General features: G+C 34.9%; 1 long non-coding RNA gene across 1 annotated transcript; it reads left to right on the plus strand.

Moving 5' to 3' along the window:
* The first annotated feature begins 550 nt into the window (after window positions 1-550).
* Window positions 551-10,716, plus strand: LOC131874500 (uncharacterized). Its single transcript, XR_009371854.1, has 2 exons — window positions 551-731; window positions 10,309-10,716. It is a non-coding gene; the product is annotated as an uncharacterized LOC131874500 (long non-coding RNA).
* Window positions 10,717-11,380: the final 664 nt, after the last annotated feature.

The following is an 11,380-nucleotide window of genomic DNA, read 5'->3' on the forward strand; positions in this document are numbered from 1 at the left end:
TCACATTTGATACTATCAACCTGAATTACGATGCCTTCAATGTTGCGGAATAGCAATATTAATGGCCATGTTTACTTTGTTACACGCATGTGGGAATATATAAACCGAGCTTTTACAACGGTAATACAAAGAACATAAAAGCAATATACATTACTTCAGACAAATATAAGAAATAGATAATGGCGGGCAATGGTGCTGCTTACTTGTCAATCTCCCAACACACCGCTGGGGCACTTCACCAACAAGAACAAAATGCTCTTAACTACTATGGCCACAGTATGCTCTCGCAGCTTGCTTTTTTTCGTACCCAAATCTTGCGGTTGGAGAGAGACATCTCAGATCAAAAACAAGGAGTTCATAAGTTTTTGAATTACTATGTAGCGATTCATGGAATGATCATCACCGCAATATATTCAGTGCAAATTGTCCACATGGAAATGCATTGTGCGACGTGGTGGGTTTTACCTGTTCTCACAGCTATCGCCTCTGTTGGATTGATTGCAGCAATCGGCGTCAATCTTTTTCGCCATTCTACTGCAATGGACAAGTGGCAACTTGTAACGCGGCAACTTCATATGTTTCTTGCCAGATATTTGAATAGCATTGAAGGTGATTTGCTACGGAGGAGTAACCCTGTACTTTTCTTCAACATATGCAACATGGGTATGCAAGCAAGTATTAGAGGGGACCTGTCACTAAAATTGCAGTTTGCTCAAAGCATTGCGGTTCTGGTAATATTAACTGTTTTTTCTATGGTTATTTTAGTCTCCAGTAAACGTCTTAGCTGTTGAAAAGTTTTTCTTTTCTTTCGTTACTACTTTCATTTGTCTACTTGAAGATTTACCTAGGTTTTTTTTTCCACATCTAGCTTTCTCGTGTTATTGTATCTTGTTTTTGACTATTCCATGTCATTGTAAAAAAAAAAATTCACCTTTTCTCTCTCAAAATTTCAATAGAAAAGAGTGAATTTGTGTTAAATGAGTATTCATTTAACATTGCTGTCTACAGAAATTTTAAGACAGCTTGGCCGTTTATTTAATTCACTATGAAGAGAGATTAAATTTGTGTATCAATTAAATATAATTTACCATGCCCTGGAACTTTGCCCGTAGGTATATTGTTTTGAGTTTGAAAAGAAATTCAATATGGATTTTGATTATATAAAAGCCTATGGTAATAGATATTCTAGAATGAGAAAATTTTGGCCAATCGAGCAGAATAAATTTCAAGTTGTGTATTATTACATCAATTGTCAGAATCGTTACATTTAATTTGTCTTTTATGGGGCCGATTTTGCCTTGAGCCTTTTCCAATAAGTTTATTGTCGAGATTGCAAGCTTTTCTAGTTTTCTATGGGGTTGATGTTCCCTTGGATCTATGCATAATTTTTTGAATGGTTAGTGAATTGTTTGCACATATTATTGAGAGGCCCTTGCCATGTGTGCTTATAGTGGCAGAGCATTTGAGTATTCATAAATTTCTAATTGAATTTGAAAAGCATTTTTGCGGGCCTATCATTCATCACCATGTATGGAAATATCAGTTTTATGTGAGGTTTGTGTTATTTCTATTTCTTTCAATGGAATACACGGTTTGTACGCTATTTTACTCATTTCAAGCATACCTTGGGAATTTTGGTCATTAGACTTACTAGACATATTGCAAACAACTATCAATTACACATGAAGGATCAAAGATGAGAATCCATGAAAGTGGAGATACTAATATTGTAGAAATAAATTGATGTATACATTGAGCAAAAGTTAAGTGATCAAATTGCAATGAAAGAAAATATTCCATAACATGAGTATGCACATGACATCTATATTTATTTGGCATTATCTTAATTCTTTTTCATTCCGACTCAATGTCTAGCAATTGTTCACACATGGTTACTCACCAATTTAAAACTTACCCTAAATTATATGTAAAATGTGTGTGTCAATCCATATTTGCAAGCAGATGATACTTGAAATAGCCTAGCTATAACAAGAAGTGCCCTACTAATATCATGGGTTATATCTTTCTTCAAGGTATTACAACAATTCTTATTATAATTTCTATATGGGAGAATCTCCGTTGACACAACACTTGATGTAAAAGTTCATTAAAAGAGTAAACATATAGCTCAACACAACTTGTGATCCCTAGAGGTGTGGAACTCCTATCTCCAAATGCACAAAACCATGCAAATTAAATATTTTCATGGTTTCTAAACCTCAAATTAGCCCAATAAATAAATACAAGAGAGTTCACAAAGGATTGAATGAAGTAAAAACAGAAAGTGGCATACATTTAAAGCTTGGTTGAACTTCTATGGAGAAAGAGGATACGTTTCTATGCGAAAAAGTAGCAATTTGTATTGAATTGTATGCACAAATGCACAAAGGATTGAATTGGGCAAAAAAGGAAAGTGACATACATGTAAAAGCTTGGTTGAACTTCCATCAAGAAAGAGGATATGTTTCTATGCAAAAATGTTGCAAGTCATATTTAATTGTATGCGCATACTATTTAGAGGTCCATATTGTGTGCACTTATAATAGATTGATTATACTTAAAAAGCTTTTTGACTGGCCTACCTTTCATAATGATGTGCAATGATATGTCAAATCATGTGTAGTTTGTGTTGTTTCTACTCCTTTCAATCGGCAACGGGGTTTGCACATTCCAAGTAGTCAATTGTGAATTTGTGTCTATAGATTTATGGATTCACTAGTTTTCTTAAAACAAGGCCTACGTGGTATGAACAATTCTCCAAAAACAAATATTCTTGTTTCTCTCACTAACACCATTGCAAATAGAGGAATAGATTTAGTTTTGTTAGATATAGTACATCATAGTATTTTGTTAAGATTATATAGTTGGGGAATTCTGTTGGGGCCCCCACCATGAATTGAAGCTTTGCATACATATATGAGAGTGTAAGGTCCAAACACCAGATATAAAGCATTCATGATTACGAAAAACAAGTGAAGCCTACTATAGACTATCATATGAACACCTACTACATCCTTGATTCATCACCCGTCTACCCCTTGCATCTCCCATCAACAACAATGCCTATAAACAATACATTCCATATTTTTGGATGTCCATCGAGTTTTAAATAAGTGCTTCTAAAATATTAACAGCCTCTCTTATGGAATATTCTAAATAATCTATTCAAACTCCAAAAATAATCAACCCAAAGCTACAATTTCTTGTTACAAAAGATACTCTTCTTCACTCTTATGATAGACACATGCAAAAACAAACATTTCCATTGTTTCAAGTGGGAAAGGTAGGACTGATTTATGGATAGGGAAATGGATTTGTTTGCATGAATTGAAGCTCTAGTTTCAGCGTGTACCAAAGCAGCCAATGGAGGCCATTGCGAACAATGGGTAAGGATTGATTTGGATGCCATGACCATGTTAGTTGATTGATCTGTTCATTCAAGAAGAGTTTGTAAGCTTCCCAAAGGGGCCAATTAAAATGATTGCCTATAAAATATAGCTATGTTTGTTTTTGTTTCCATTGTATTTTTAAATATAATGTATTTTCCCCTACTAAAAACTTCTTCAAGGTGTTTTTGTGCTAAGTGGATAACCTCATCTTGGAATTATTACTAGCATGCATGAGGAAGATTGTTGTTAGTATAATACTACTCATGGAGGCACCCTTGAGATTAAAAATACACAAGGTCAAATCTTATAAAAAATAATTCTAACATATAATATATCATATAATTTGAAGGTGGGAGGAGGGGGACAAACAGAGAGAAAGATATAAAGAGTAAAATACGAGATTTCTTCAGTACAATAAATTTTTGGCTACTCCTTATTTAATCTAATCCCTATTTTTTTTATTATGTTGTTTGAACCGTGTATTCCATTCTTTGAATAAACACAGTTTTGGCAGTAGTTTCCTTGCAAATGGCAGATCACATCCCTAGAAATTGGAGGCTTCACCACATATCTCCAATTGTGGAAATCTCTAGAATATTCTTCACCAAGGGACACATGATATTGTCTTTATGTGAACACACTAGAAAATAAAAAAATACTGATAATCTTGGCCCAATATTATCAAAATTTGGGTCAAGCTCTTGTAAGTGTTTCACACGCACTCAAACATGGTTCAAGAGTTTAAGGAAATCATCTTCATATTATCTTAACTTATAATGGTCTTGGCACCCTCTGACCCAATTTGCTTTCAATTTAACCAAAGTCAACCAAATAGCAATCCTCATACATTACCATGTGCTCAATTTATAAGAAACAATCTCCACATTGTTAAGATGTGAAATGTCAAACAATCTCCACATTTTACCCACCTAATGTGGAACTAAAATGGACTAAACTATGGGTAAAAAGAAGCTGTGTGATTATTATCATACTAGTCCCTAAAAGGTCTGAATATTTTTCTCATTTTTGGGTTTTACAATAGCTTTACAACATTGAATCAGTCACAATTTCTCACTCACCATGTCAACCCATTTCCTTGTAGCATTATATATTGAACTCTTAGCACAATAATAAGCAAAAACTCTAGTTTTAAGACATTTTATGAGATTGGGACCTTTGTCGATTGAGTGCATAAGTACACTTGTTCTTAGGTTAGTTGAGTATCTCAGGATATTGGCAAGAGTTCTTTATGAAGTGGTCAAGAAAATGCATTCCCTCAAACTATCAAATGAGTGGTGTGTTATTGCTCAATATTCACCCTCTTCATCCTTCTCATCAATTGAGTGCACTCCTGTTGGTTGATTCTCAACCTATTGATCGAGCAGTTTCCTATCACTCACGGACATGTTGCTCAATCTCTTATGCACCTTAAAAACCAAACAAATCCACAATTTCTATGTTTCCACTCTAAGTCTCACATTCTAGGCATTCTTCCAGATATAAAGCATACCCATTTCTATGACTATGACAGGTTGCCTCTTTCCACCCAAGGCTTGGCCCTAGAGAACCTCTACTTCCTAAAATTAGTCCCAATTCACCCCCTCTTTCATAGAGAAAATGAGAAAAATGAGGCTTACCTTTTGGATCACGACTTCAAGCTGAGGAGGAACCATAGCTGCACCACCCCAGATTCCTCTAAATGTTCAAAGATACACAAGAAATCAATTTCCAGAAGCAAAGAGATACCATTTATAATGGCACCTTTATTGACCTTCCCTATCACATATACAGAAATGAAATTGGAGTACAATTTTCAGAATAAAAAAAGGCCTTTGCAAATAGTGGCTCGTTGAATCATGATGGAAATGAAAGCCCCTTTAACCAAATCACCACCTAACATGCCTATGTTTGATACACGTGAAAGGCAAGAGAGATGCATTTGGAGAATGTGATGTCCTGTATCTTTTTAATTATTATTATTATTGTTTTGGTGTTGTCATGTATCCTTTCATTGAAACACCATTCCAGTCATTCATAGCCTTAAGTTTGAAAGGAGAAGGAAAAGAACATGAGTATGAACAATAACATCTTTCTTGTCTCTAATTCCTGTCAAGAAAAATTTGTAATACATATTTTGACAAAATATTTTGCCATAAAATTACTTTTGCAGTTTTTGATAAGTAAATTTATCTTTTAGAGTAAATTGAACTCTTTAATAAGGTGATAGCACTTAGACTTCTTGTTATGATCCCACTTACCTTTCGTTTTGATCCTACCATTTATGTTTTTAGTCCCTCCACCATCCAACACAATTTTTCCACTAAGCATATCTTAACTATTTTGGATTGCAAAAGATTGAGATTTCTAAATTTAATAATGTGAATTGGATCAAGCTGTCGAAGGTAATTCTGAATTTGATCAGTAATACTTACTCTAGAGGAAGCATAGTCATAGCTGGAGATAAAGATTTGAAACTATATTCACTTTTCTTGGTTCATAACACTTTTATTTTCTGCAAAATATTTATTGGATTCCTAATTTGTTTTATCATTATCCCTTGATCTATAGTGTTACCTCTCCACGCCTCTATGATCATTCCCATTTCTTCATTTTGTTCCTCTCAGCCTATGCTGTTTTCCTATTAACTTTTGTTTCTAGGATTATGGGGATACTTCTAGGCATTATTTTATGTTCCTGCATTTTCATGCACCTCCCAAAAGGGAACTTTATTGAACGCCAATAGCTAATAGGTGGAAGAGAATCATTGGGTTGAAGTAGTTATCCAACATCAAATATAAATAAGTTTGTTTCATTGAATAATCGGTGGGCTTCTTTTGGCATTGACTCAGAACTTTGAAGAAGGTCATCACACTAAGTATTGGGTTTGTTTGTGTTTTCCTTTTCTTATCACTTAGCCTCAAGTTGGAGTCAGCATTCTCTATAAGAGGAATTTTCTAACAGGCTATCTTGCTGAGTTTTAAGCTCGTAGCATCTTTATAGAACCATCCAAAGAATATTGAACATGGTGAAGCAAATTAGAAGTTTTCGCTGCCTTGTTTTCCTTATGCATATGGGAAAACATAGCCAAATGTAAGCGAGAAAGGCTTGGATGGTGTTTAAAGAAGAAATTATGTACAGTCATTAAAAGAAGGATGTCTCTAACCTATTCAAACTCACAAACATAAAAAGTACGTCCTCATTGAAACAAAACAATCACCTTGCCTTGTTTAGGGTGTTTTGGTGCAAAAGGGAAAGTTGGGAGTTGACAGGTCATCCCAGGAGAAAGTATAACCAAAATTACTTTGGTATGGCCCTGAGGATGGAGTAGGAATCATTATTTTTGTATGGGCAGCAGCATATGTGAGATTTGGGGCTTGAAAATCATCAAACAAAAGCTGTCACCTTCTAGGCCTAAAATGTTTTGTATCCTTGGTAGGTGGAAATATGTCCTTGGGGAAGAAATATAGAGAGATTACATCTTGAAGAGGTGAAAAAGAACTCGCCTTAGTAGAACAGTAGAGATTTTGGCCGTGACAAGCTAGAAAAGAGCAGAAATAGGGGATGTCCAGGCCACTAGAAGTTTAAAACCATTAGGGAATTTTCACAAGGAACTGACAATAAAATTGAAATGGGCTTTCAAACTTGATGATGGATAAATAAAGTTCAGTATTCATCGCTTAGTCTGAAGTGAGAAATTAGATTGACAAGATCAACCTAAATGTTTGACAAAATGTATTTTCTCATTTTCAGTTGTGACAGTTCAGGAAAGGTTAGACAATGTTGTTTGCTAATTGTTTGGAAGTTATTATGCCTGAGAAAATTGTTGTAATTAGATAGAATCTGATCCAATAAGTTTGAGTGATTTAATCTTTCTTATTTGCTTTGAGAAGGCCTAAAATGTCTTATCTATTGTAAAATAAAATTAGTAGGTGGAAACAAAATAGTGAAGGTCAATAAGAGTGGAATTATTTTTTTGGGCTGATAGGACACACGTGACATACATTTTGCCCCCAGACTAGACAATATCACTAATTTTTGAGAGATTCTATGATGAAATTAGCAGTTCCCAGAGTCAGTTGCCATAACTGGTCTGGTAACAAATATTTTCCTAGCCTTATCAATATCTTCTTTGATAGCTATAGACTTGGCATAGTTATTCATTTGAAATTTTAATCCCTTGCAAAGCCAAAAAATACGTTTACAGTGATTATCTATACCACTAGCTCTTGGTTTTGAGACCAAGAATCCATTACCTTCCATTTATGTCTTCTTGTGTAACAACAAACATCCATTCCTTTGAGGGGAGGCCTTGCCACATTCCCATTAAGAGTATAAGTTAAATCCAGCTTAAAAAGATCGAAACATTCACTTTTGGAGATGGCTGTTACTTGCTTGAAATGGCTTCCGAAAGTTTCATGATACTGTCAACTAGTTCGCCCCAGGCTCAATGAAATTTGAGGCCTTCTATTGGAAAAATAAATATATTTCTTTGCAGCCAAATTATCCAATACATGAAAGAGTGGTAGAGTGACTGTGTCATCTTAAGAGTGACAAAGTGGAAGTTTGCACATCTCAAAAGTTTTCTAAAATCTTGGTGACATGCTTGAGAGTAGCAATAGGTCTTTGCGAAGCATTGTTCTTAATAGCATAGGAGTATGTATGATGTAAGTTGTCTATGTCTTCCTCTTCGAAGATATATTTGGCTTAATTCAAATATAGTGGCTTTAACTAGAGACTGTTATTTCACTCAATCTGAATATACCAGGCAAGCTTATCCTGGCCAAAATTTTACAAATAGGTCCTTAGGGAAAGATGGTAGATCAAGATGGAGTGATAGTTCTAGGGACAAATGATTGTGGATGATGAGATGGGAAGTGTAAAGGGGTAAATGAAGGTGGGGCCTAGGGAGGTTTACTGGGCCTTAAGGCTCTGTGGGTTGGGGCCAACAAAACTTCATTTATAAATTGGATGTCCCATCCTAATCATGTCAATAGGTTATGAGAAGTAGATGCAAAGTAAGTCATTTGGGATGTTATACATGTTTGTTCTTTGGTGAATTGACTACAGTAAGCAATCTAAACATGCATAGTTATTGACCTTTCTTTTGTCTTTGCTTTGTTATATTTATAATCTGACAATTGTGAGATGTTGCATAGATATATACAAGTTGACAGTTCAAAGGTTCCTTTTGTAGAAAGATTCAATTTTGCATTTTGGAGGTTCATCAACTATGATATCACGACTAGTAGTACAAAACTGTTGGAATGCATTCAGGCAAGTGTGTTTCTTCTTTATCTGTTCCTTTGCTTATTATAGTTTATTTAGAAATGAAGGACTTTGGCGTTCTTCAAACATGTATCATGCACATAAGTCAAATTTTAGTTCTTATAGTTTTTGCTATGCAAAATCAAATGCTGTGATCTATTATGTAACATATTAGATTAGCTTGTGTAAGTCCACGTGTAGATTAATATGGATATGTTAAGAAAGTATTGGTATGTTAACTACAGTTCAAAGAGAGTTTCACTTGAGTATTCTGCTCAGAGTTCATCGACATCATGAACAGAGGTATTTCTAAAAGTGTTTCTCTACTTCACAAGATCACTTGCAGCTTGTTTTTTCACTGTACCATAGATAATCTGATTAATGCAGCTGTTTTAAGAGGATACCTTTTGAAAGTAAACAAATACCTGGATTCTATCATCTCCTTGCCTTCTTAAAATCATTTGGCCACTTTCAGTTCTGTGACTAGATTTAAAAAACTGAAGCAAGTCTTCAACCAATTTAATGTGCTACATTATCCTCAAGGAAAGAAAGACTAAGTAATCCAGAAATATAACACACCACAGACAGAGTTTAGGTCCTATAAAATTGTTATCAAGTTATTTAAATTAGCTTAAACTGTCTCCTTTGACTTTGCCCTTGTACCCAAAGGAGGAGTCAAATAAATGAAATAAACAACTGTTTGCAAGTTCTATTACCAGTCATTTCTTGCAAAAATATATAGATACATTTATCACCATATTATCCATACTTTTTCTACCTCTAACCTAAAAATGAGCAAGAATTAATTTGTCAGCAAAGAGTGCCAGACCTTGCCTTGCAGTACTGGTCCATTCAAACGATAGAGTAGGTCCTGATGTAGACATAAGAACAGACAAATTGGCATCACCGGAAATAATTAGATTAGCATCAGGTTTCAAGTCCACAAACAATTATATATGGTTGTGTGTGTGTTTGTCAATAGCTTGTCCCTGTTTATGACCCTATCTAGGCCTCAAAACCCTTTAATTTTCTAAATAGACTGTCTACAATAATGTCTCTTTTTAAAATTTCACAGCATAACAAGTTCTCAGGCTGTTAGCTGAATTGTTTGTAGTCTCTATCAGAAGGGGGTGGATCGTATCCTATCTCAGATGGTCAGTGCCTGACAATTGGTAAAGAAAAGCATTGTGAGATTTCCTCCACTAAATCTACTTCAGCTATGCTCCTTGGAGAAATGAATTGGATTGATCCAAATTTAAGGTGTTCCCGATTCTGTCATCATAACTTAATTGTTTGTTTGGGACATTTTTCTGTTTGTTGAGTTGATTTTGGTGTTTTTCATATAAAGAATTCTATTCAAGGGTGTTAAGACTATATAAGGTTTGCTGAGGAGATGTTTGTCTTGTCAAGATCAAAAAAAAGATAAAATTGCTAGAGTTAAATATTTTAGATATAGAATTTAATCTTGACCATGTTGATGCTGCTGCTATTTGCGAGACTACTTTCAATAACGTTGCTTCTTGTGCAACTCTTTTTCACGATTCTTTTGTTTCTGATTCTGTGAAGTTCTTATTGCTACTAGTTGTCAGTTCATATTCAAAGTTCTGTTTTTCTCCTAATTTAATTACAGTTTGATTATTTTTTTGATGAATAGGCAGCCATATCTTGTAAATTAATAAAGAGTTACACTATTCACAAAAAAAGGTAGGGGGATACAGGATCACCCCTCAGAGTTCAGATGGACAGAGCTCGGAAAAGCCAAAAAACACAGGCAGCACCCGGAAACTAAGCAGATTTAAACATAACAACTGCTGCTAAGCGGCTAAAGAAATTCCAGTTTGATATTTTGATTTGTCTAGTAGCATAGAATGTGCTGCTTTTTGACTCAAGACTAGTTTATTTTTGTTGAATCTTAAATACCCAATTTGTAAGTGTTGTATATGCTTGACTGGCTCTGCAGTCTGTATTTTGGTTTCCTAGTTGTGATTCAGTACTGCAAGCATTTCTAGACAAATATCATTTTGAGAACATTAATGCAAAAAAAAGCTATTTTAATTTTTCATTAATGGTATTTACTATTTACAATGGCTGAAGGACAAAATTATGTTTCACAATATAAAATTTCAAAAGCAATATGGAAATTGTTATGGTTAAAAAGAAAGTTCTCGAGTACAAAGAAAGAGTACATAATGTTGTAGAAAAATGCCATTCCAAGATTACAAATTGGTAAAAAAATAAGCTCTCTATATTGTAAAATGTTTTGAGAAAAATCCCAATTTAAATTATATTCTAATTTGCTTGTCGAGTAAGATTCAAGGATGAAAGTAAAAGTGGCCGTGGTCAAGTGGTAGGACCACTTGGTTCTCATGTTGGAGACCAAGGCTCAAAGTGACATCTTAGGGCTGGTAGGCATCCTGGAGTAGTCCTGCTCCAGTTGATTGTTAGAGTGGTAACTGCAGGTGATGCTGATGGAGTAATTTGGAGGATTGAAGGAGAGAGAGAGGAGAAGATGTCTTCCAAAAAGAGATTGGTAGTGAAGCACTCGAGTTGAGGAACTACATGGTGGAGGATGCTTTGCAGGAGGAGATGCATGTTGGCGGTAATATTGTACGGGAATAAAGTCGTAGTTAATTAGGTAGTACTTTACTTTGTTAGTAAGGTAACCGAGGGATGGTAGTTACGAGTGCGACGGTTGGCCCTCGCATCCCCTCGATACCTTTATATAC

This window comes from Cryptomeria japonica, chromosome 3, assembly GCF_030272615.1.
Source record: "Cryptomeria japonica chromosome 3, Sugi_1.0, whole genome shotgun sequence".
NCBI classification, from domain to species: domain Eukaryota; kingdom Viridiplantae; phylum Streptophyta; class Pinopsida; order Cupressales; family Cupressaceae; genus Cryptomeria; species Cryptomeria japonica.